The sequence below is a fragment of the Periplaneta americana genome, chromosome 11 (assembly GCF_040183065.1).
Source record: "Periplaneta americana isolate PAMFEO1 chromosome 11, P.americana_PAMFEO1_priV1, whole genome shotgun sequence".
In the NCBI taxonomy this organism is placed as follows: domain Eukaryota; kingdom Metazoa; phylum Arthropoda; class Insecta; order Blattodea; family Blattidae; genus Periplaneta; species Periplaneta americana.
This window is the reverse complement of record NC_091127.1, coordinates 155,197,911-155,207,912: the sequence shown is the minus strand read 5'-3', so window position 1 is coordinate 155,207,912 and position 10,002 is coordinate 155,197,911. Positions and strand designations below refer to the sequence as shown.

Below are 10,002 nucleotides of genomic sequence, written 5' to 3'. Positions count from 1 at the left end.
TTGGCACGAAATGGACGCATTTGTTGAAACTGAATATGAGACATCCGCACGAAAAGTTGCCCGACAAGCTACACGCTTCGGCGATAAGTTCCTTCAGAGGCACTTTCCATAAGAACTCGAACGGCACTTAACCATAACACTCAATAGGCACTCATCAAACAAAAGTTGGCATGGTATTGAAACAAATTTATCAACAGTAATCTCACTAGACGTTTTGATTTATCTAGAGAAAATCAAAACTCGAGTGGGATTTAATTGACTATTACACGATTAGAAGAAAGTATATAAAGATTAGAAGTAACGAAGTACTCCAATACAATAAAATATTAATTGACTTACGAAAATACAACTGTCTTCAAATGTATTATTGTACCATCTCAACATTACAAATATTACGCTAGATGCATGCTTGATGGCAGTAGTGAGCAATGCCTTCTCGTCGAGAAGTTCTCCATCTATTATACACGATGGCAATGTTACTAGTCAAGAAGGCTTTGTTGATTCAGTTTCATTTTTATTAAAATGCAACATTCCACTTCAGTTATCCGAATCCCAGTAATCAACATCACTTGACAGATGATTTTCAATAAATCTTAATACTAAACAATCTCTGATACGTGACTATCCATAATATCATATAGCAGAAGCTATAACATAACCTAACTAATATACACAAGTGTTAGAAAAGTTTTAATTAACGACGATGATATAAAAAATAAACATGAATAATTTTAAAAGGAATAATTATTGAATGTACAATTTTCAAATTTGAATGTGGTTAGTGGTTCAATTGATGTTATATTGGACGTATGCGTAATAGAAGTGGAACTCGTTGTTTAGGCCTACATGGTGTATTCAACTTATTCAGAATTTCCGAATGGTGCTCTTCATTTATTTGTAAATTGGATTTCAGAAGATGCATAGGTATGATCAGTGATTTTGATTAATTCTTGTTCTTGAATGCCAATGCGAGTCATATTTGAAACTGCTGTGCATCGACTGGAGTGGTTTGTAATTTTATATGTATGTATGTATATATATATATATATATATATATATATATATATATATATATATATATATATATATTTTGACGTCCAGACCAGCGCAGTTTCAAATGTTGGCAAACAAAGAAACAAATGCTAGGGACGCGATAAAATTAAACAAATGCTAGGGACGCGATAAAATTGTGCGATAAGCAGCCATGATTGGTTGAAATACGTCCTTTCGTACCGTTTTATTGGTCAAAAGTAGTATGACGTAGTAAGAGTGTAATAGTCATATAAAATTTTAGACTTTAGCGATGATTAAAAAGCCAAACAATTTAGAGTTTCACAACCCAGTGCTAAGATATAATTTATCCAATGTTTAGGACTGTTGGGTCATTCCATACAAAATTTTAAGAATATGCCAGCGATGTCATGGATTTTTGTGAGCTTGTGATATAATAATGTTATTACGAAAATAATTTAAACTGCCAACTATGACGGCCATATCATTAATATTTTATTCATACGGATGACTGAAAAATGGGTGGCAGTTAAATGTTATCCTTAATTTAAAATATTCTAGACACCCTATATCAAGTGTCATTGAAACTAAGCAGACGTCCTGAATAACGGTATTTTAATAGCTTAAAGACTAATCCGAATAATATTAAGGCATGCTCATAAAAAACCCTCATTGAAAAAAAGAAATAGTTTTATATTCGAATGAAACAAATTAAATTCATGCGAATTTCATTCGTATTAAATAAAATCTTATTCCTAAACCATCTCCCAAGTTTCATGACTTTGTCTAAAAAAAACCTGTGAATTATTAAATTAATAAAATTATTAATTTTTGTTCCGACGGTTGAAAATCGCTTACTATGTGTGGCGGTCGCAGCGTTCGCGAAACTTCGTAACGATGAGTAATCTCAAACGTCGATCTCCCTGACCTTGATCGCGCAAAATTCTGTAAGACGGGAGAGCCTACCTGCTGAGCTCCTTTGTTCCTTTCCTGGGTAACTTTCGGCGCTGAACTCTGGACTCATTTCGCTGGCATTATCACTTTCATCTCGTTCAGACGCTAGATAATCTTAGCAATTGATAAAGCGTCGTAAGATAACCAATTAAAAATACTAAGGTCTAAATTACTTTATCACACCGCTTTACATTTTGCTACTTTCACTAAACCAAGTCTAGTGAACAATTTTAGAAATTACCAGACAATTATTGACATTTATTCGAGTGCAATAAAGTTCTCTGAGATATTACGCAAATCTAGTCTTTCAGGTAAAGCTCCCTGTGAAGCAGATTTGAATAATTTCAAGGGAAAAATTGTTCCGGGGCCGGGTATCGATCCCGGGACCTCTGGTTGAACGTACCAGCGCTCTTACCAACTGAGCTACCCGGGAACTCCACCCGACACCGTCTCAACTTTTCCCTTTATATCCACACAAATCGCGTGGGCTGACGAAACGCCAGAGATCCACATCGAGTGCACACAATCTCTGTGTGACTTGGAATTGTGGTTTTTCTGTTAATGTACACAGTGACGTATGTATTATGCAAATCTAGTCAACGTACCAGCGCGCTTACCAACTGAGCTACCCGGGAACTCCACCCGACACCGTCTCAACTTTTCCCTTTATACCCACACAACTCGCGTGGGCTGACGAAACGCCAGAGACCCAAATCGAGTGCACACAATCTCTGTGTGACTTGGAATTGTGGTTTTCTGTTAACGTACACAGTGACGTATATATTATGCAAATCTAGTCAACGTACCAGCGCTCTTACCAACTGAGCTACCTGGGAACTCCACCCGACACCGTCTCAACTTTTCCCTTTATATCCACACAACTCGCGTGGGCTGACGAAACGCCAGAGACCCACATCGAGTGCACGTTTCGTCAGCCCACGCAAGTTGTGTGGATATAAAGGGAAAAGTTGAGACGGTGTCGGGTGGAGTTCCCGGGTAGCTCAGTTGGTAAGAGCGCTGGTACTTTCAACCAGAGGTCCCGGGATCGATACCCGGCCCCGGAACAATTTTTTCCTTGAAATTATTCTCTGAGATAGTTTGCAGCGCAGTTCTTATAGGAATTTTTCTTTGTAGAAGTTATTTTCTGACCAGGTCAGACGTAAAAATAAACTTAAACTGCATGTGACGGAAAAGAAAAGATACATGACTCGCCAGAGAGTGGCTTTGAGGAAAATGATGCCACTGTGAAACCTGAGCGGATTAAAAACTGAGCTGTGCGACTCATTCACAATTTCTTCTTTTTGCTCACTGTTCCTCATTGTGCTACAGTACAGTTTTCTTATTATTCGTGCAATACTGCGTGTACAGTTCAAAGTGTGTCATAGCTCGCTGTATGCCGTCATGTGGCTAACCGATGAGCCTAGAGAATTCAATCTTCCTACACTTCCGCAGAGGCGTATTATCTATGTGCCAGAGAAATTGCCTAGCAAGTACGGCGTTCATTCAGAAGAGTCCGTACCGATACGTACCGTAACGCCGGTAGTGGCAGGAATGTGAACTGTTTGGAAACACGTACTGAGGTGAGTTTTTTTCTTACTGTCGGTGTATGGGGAGAGGGTTAAGACGATTACTTACATACAGTATTTGTTGACATTAACTTCGACGGTCAACATGGACACGGAGAATTTGATTTGTGTTGTGGAATGTTGCCGTACGCAACCGATGATAACAAATACCCTGCGTACGACTTGCCCACGCAAAACACAGTTCGAAAGAGGTTATGGTAGCACACAGAACGTACAGACCGCCATCTGTTGCTACGACGCTCAAGTTATACCGTACACGTTCTCAAGTTCTGATTGAACGCCTTGATTAATAGGCAACTTCTCTGACATAAAAGCTGAAACTCGCTTCAAATCGCTGACTCACAAAAGTGACGTCATGACACACTTTGAAATGAACACCCAGTATAGTAGCTGATACATGAGCGTCCTAGTCAATAACACGGCGGACATTTTTTCCCGTAAACTGACCGTAGTTTACTATTATAAGCCTCTGAATTCGTATGAAAGTTCATATGACAGCAATATTCAATTTTTGTTACCCGCCACGCGCAGGTGATGCTACTTTGTGGCCTATCGGCAATGTTCTCTTTTGTGTGCCCGAAGGTAACTCTATTACAGCACAACATACAGCACGCATGTTCGTTACGTGCTGCAGCTGAACTAAAAAGGTATGCTCAATCCCAAAGCTTGCTCAATCTAATTTATGCCAACAAAAAGAATAAATTGAATAGGGTACCTATTTCAAGGAGGACCTAACTTCAGAAAACCTTTTTTTTTTTTTCAAGATAACTAAAACTGTTTTCTCCCCAAACTACAGTGAAATCCTAATGTGTGGAACTTGTACTCGAAAATGTATATACAGGGCGTTTCCGAGGTGGTGTTAGAAACTTTCAGGGATGATGGCGAAGGGCACATGTATCAATTTGAGATAGGAACCATGGTCCGGAAATGACCGAGTCGAAAGTTATAAGCAAAAATAGTTGTGTGGAAATGGAATTATAATTTGGCACCACGTGGCCTCCTTCCCTTAACTTTTAAAACAGTTGTGGAATAATGGTATGGGCCGGATGTCTCCTAAGTGGGTACTAGACCCGATACAAGCTGTGAGCTTGTCTACTGTTCCCATTGACTCATCCGTATTCGAAAATCAGTTCTGCTTATTCCGCTCTCGTGTACTCCTCCATTTCACTAGGACTGATCGACTAGACACTGCAGCTTGTACACATACACTGCTGTCTACAGACGTGCATATCAGGACCGACCATGTCCGTTACACATTACGCTATCTGCATTGCTTTAGTGTAGTTTCCTGTCCCCATCCCTCAGACAGCGCACTGAATGGAATACTGTAAGTAGACAACGTAAACAACGTCAGATGAATACAGTATGTGTAAGATGTACAGATAAATTCACATAAATAAGGTGTACAGAGGAATAAAATTATTTCACTTCCACAGAACTATTTTTGCTTGTAACTTTCGACTCTGTCATTTCCGGACCAGGGTTCCTGATCTCAAATTGATACATGTGCCCTTAGCCATCATCCCTGAACGTTTGTAACAGCACCTCGGAAACACCCTGTTCTTAATGGCTAATGGAAACAATGAGGGAAATGAAAAGTGCAGGTGATAGTAAATTAAAACACTGTTACCTTATGTTGTTTAATTGTGTACTTTTCTTTACAGAACATATTCAAAAAGTCCACTGTCGACTTTAGTGCACTTTACAGTTCTTAGAGACACCTGCAGTGTTGCTGATCTAGCTGATTCGGGCATTTCTTTACTTGATCAAAAGCATGTAAAATACGAGCGAGAAGTTTACACTTTGCGTTTGTAGACTTCGCTCTTAAGCTAACTCCACGCACAGTAATCCAATGTAGTAATGTCGGGTGACCTCGGTGGCCAATAAATGACTCCACCGGGACCGATCCAACGCCCAGGATATATTTCATTGATCTTACTACAACCTAATGTCGTTTTGGTTGTGTCCGCATATGAGTGCTGATGAATGACATGAGACTGATTTTCAAACAGCTGTATGTCAGATTCTGTTAAGAACAAGGGATGTTCATAAAAACTTTTTTTTTTGTTCAGGATCACCAATATTATCACCCCTCACACCATGTACCTTTCCTCCTGACTCAACCTGTATATATATAGGTCCACACCTGTGGAGTAACGGTTAGCGCGCGTCTAGCTGCGAAACCAGGTGGCCCGGGTACGAATCCCGGTCGGGGCAAGTTACCTGGTTGAGGTTTTTTCCGTGGTTTTCCCTTAACCCAATACGAGCAAATGCTGGGTAACTTTCGGTGTTGGACCCCGGACTCATTTCACCGGCATTATCACCTTCATATCATTCAGACGCTAAATAACCTAGATGTTGATACAGCGTCGTAAAATAACCTAATAAAATAAAAATAAAATAGTATATATACATACACACACACAAACATATTTTCGCAAAAATTGTTCTTTATTAGAAATTACCACTTTTTCTACAGACAATTGAAAGTTGTAGTAAGGACATTATTGACCTATCTCATACTGAAAAAAACATTTACTTCCTCAAACTTAACACAAAATACCTACTTTAGCAGTTTGATTATTAAGTTTTGAGATCAGAAATTCAACAATAAATCTGCAGTGCTCGGGAAAAGTGACATAAGTCAGTTTCCACAAACCTTTTTTGATAATTAATTGACAACTTACGGAACATCTGCTCGCTTGGAAAAAGAGACAAATATTTCTCCCATTACAATAATTCATAAAGAAAAAAATCAAATCGACATAAACCAGTGTGAGTTGTCAATAAATTATCAAAAAAGGTTTGTGAAAACTTTTCCCAAGCACTGCAGAAATATCATAGACCCTAATGACATTCACTGACACACCCACTTTTATGGGCTAGTGCTTGTATTCTGACAGATTTAAGCTGTAAGTAATGTGGTTTATTTTCAACACATAAATACTACGTAAGGTTCAAATCATCCTTCAGCTTTCACTCTGGACATAAGGGTAAATGTTGATCATGTGATGCATTTCGTATATATAATTTCTGAATAGATCCATATCTATCTATCTATCTACTTCTGAATCTGCATACCGCGATCAGCGTAACTGAGCTGAATGTATAACTTTCCTTTGTTTCTGTATAAAGTTCTTTCCTATATCCCTTTCCACTCTTACAACAAGCTAACTCTCTTCTATCAAACTATCCCACTCTTCAAAAGTTTCAGATCTTTCTATTTTCCTTTGTTTTCTCTCAATCACGCCAAAGTGCCTATCACAAGGCAGGTAATAATGTTCCCTTTCAGGGAAATGGTGAAGAACTTGAGTGAACCTCCCATTTATTAGAAGTGACTGCCGAAATCTCAACATCGTCATATTTTGAATTTGCTGTCGACTACCATCAGTGAAAACATGCAGTCGTTTGAGGTATGCTATTTTCTATATAATGATAAAGTATTCAAACTACTTCATTACATTATGGGTATATCAAATAAATCAGTATTTTTCAGTCAATCACTTATCATTTATCAATGACAGAAAAAGATTCTGTTCCATCGAAAGTACAATTGTTAAAAAATCACGAATATTTTCGACTTGCATAGAAGTCATCTTCAGGTGATATTTTGACAAACAATATTTGAAAACTAGGTGAATATTTGAATACATTTAAAACACTTGTAACTGATCTGAGTATGTGTGCTTTACATGAATTGGTGAAGTGACATACATGGTTTTAAAATAACATACAGAATAGAGAGCCTTCCATTAATCATAATTGTGATACAATATGTTAAGGCACGTGCAGTGTGCTTACAATATAGAATTACAATCGTTTAAAAATTTCTTAAAATTGTTGACTAAAGTTGTTCAGTGTGACGTTGGAAGACTATATGAAGTGAAATGTGAAGAATTCTCAGTCTATTCGCCGTGATGAGAGGCGTTTTGTAAATGATGTACATTGAGAGTTTCCAGACGATGTGGCCTTCCCATCCTGGCGTTACATGGCAAAACTTATCTGATATTTAACATGACCTTTAAATACATCATTACAGCCAAAGTATGGTACTCGTTAGAGTTCAAGAACGGTCGCATTAGTAAATCAAATAGTTCAATGACGTCCCTATTACAGTAATGGGGCTCTTCTTGAAATATCCGGTATTTTATACGCCATTTGCGTAGTGTTCCGAATAGAATGTTGGATCGTAATTTCCATAAACAGATATGCTCTATTTTTTTTCATGGAGTGCAGTTTCATAGAAAGGACTTTGCCGACAGACCTTCTACTACCCACTACTAATAGGTTGTCATAAATAAATGTCTTCCTTACTGTGACGGAAATCTTGTCTCCTCCTGTCAGTAACCAATCACAACTCTCGTTCAGAAGAATTGACAGGTGCCCGTCAAATCCACGTGGAGGCAGAGTTGCCGCATCTTTTCCGAATTCCAAGAATCCCGTCAGTTTCACTGCATAATTTCGAAGGTCATCAGGATTGTGACAACTGTGCAATGTTGGGACTAGGGGACAGGATGGAATTGTCAGAGGTGTTTGTGTAGGAAGTCATAAATCTGTAAGTGGGTGTTCAAAGGATCCACCGAACTGCACTCCTTGAAATAAAATAAGGTATACCCCTACATATTACGAACACAAATCAGGATAAAATGAAAAATTTGTCAGTTGAGCCCTTCTTGAAATATCCTATTTTAGGCTAGCAAAGTGAACATCTGAAGTCTTCAATCGTTTATAGCATATTCATATTTTATAAATAAAATAGTAGTTGGATTTTATAAAAAATCTGTGATAAATAGCGAACTATCTAACTCCATTGCCTGCTCTGTAGATAGATATCTTTGCAGGAATTCTTTCAAGACTGCAAATGCCTATTGCGCACTAAGTAGGCCTTTGAAATAAGAACAATACCGGTACAGAAGAAGTAAAGACAGAAGACATTACCAGCGAGTAATGTAGACAACAGAGTGCTGCATTGGAGTTAAATCGCTCGCTTGAACTCGGTCGAGTGTCGCACCCTCGAGTGAGATACGATCGGTCGTAATACTCTCGTAATAAATAGAAGCACAGTACAAGGTCATCTCACCGACATGTCTTATCTTGTATGGAAGGCGACAGATAAGATACACATATGTTTTGCTCACACGGTAAAAATAAGGCTTTATTTTCTGTGTTTATGACAAAAGTTTAATGGAACAATCAATGGAACGTACCAAAACAGTAACATGAAGTTATAAATAAAATAGTATGAAAAACTTCGATATACAGTAATTATTGCTAATTAATAATTATTCAATATTTGATTTATCACATATATAATATGATAGGTCCATACATACTGCGACAATGTGGAAACGTTTTACGAAATATATTGATGTAGCAGTAGATTAATAACAATATTAGTACAGAGATAACGTCACAGAAAATATAATAAAACGAATAATCATGCTGCACAACTGTTACAGACGCAAAGATTGATACACTAATTATTAGAGATTATTATTATTATTATTATTATTATTATTATTATTATTATTATTATTACTAGAAGACTTGACACAGTTCTTGCATTATCGTGATTGTGTTCTCCGTTTATAATAATTACATTTACATCCAATAACGTCTATCAGATGTGGCAAAAACAAAATCACTCCTGTGTGGGGGGGGGGGGAACATTTACCTACAACATTTATATTACATTTTAAAGAAAGTTTTGTAGTTGTACTATGGAGAGGTTAGTTAAACACTGCAAAGTTTTGAAATGGTAAACATCTATGATGTTACTACACAGTTCATCACTGTAACAAGAACGAATGTCTAACGCTCGGCTTATACCGTTCGAGGATTTGTCGCTCGTGACAATTTTACCCATCATGCATGTGCGTTACCTATCGAATTATGCTATGAACTACTTGGCGGTCGAGCGAAAACGTCCGATGCAGACCTCTGGTTGATAAGCAATTATTCTTTCATGGTGCATTATGGGTTATCACAAACTTTACAACTTCACTGAAAAAGTAAATTATGTTATTGGACTTAACAACCTTAGAAGCCAGCTTATTCCGTTGAAGTCAAAGAATAAAAGAAAGTTCTTAAGGATAGGGTATATAGTCGTATTTGTCTCGAGTAAACCTTTACTTTAAATTCAAACACTAAGTTGGTATTAAGTGGGTTAAACATGGAATCAGAAAATATAAGGAAGCTTTCCAGCTTCCATTAGATATATATTGTTGCTTAGCAACGAATACAGTCGCTCTTCAAATGTCCCCCGTGATAAGAATATTCAATTCTACAGTTAGAAGTAATAAAACTTTCAATAAGCTTTTACCGTCTAGTGGTCTCTAAGAGGAACGAAAGTTCTCTTCAGAAGAGCTTATCTCTTCACGACTGCCATTCGCTGTGCAAGAGAATACCAAGTATATAGGCAGAGCCATTCAATCATCCAGAAGTTTCAGAT

General features: G+C 37.6%; 1 non-coding gene across 1 annotated transcript; it reads left to right on the top strand.

Moving 5' to 3' along the window:
• The first annotated feature begins 2,955 nt into the window (after nt 1-2,955).
• TRNAK-UUU (transfer RNA lysine (anticodon UUU)) lies at nt 2,956-3,029 on the top strand. Its single transcript has one exon. It is a non-coding gene; the product is annotated as a tRNA-Lys (tRNA).
• Nucleotides 3,030-10,002: the final 6,973 nt, after the last annotated feature.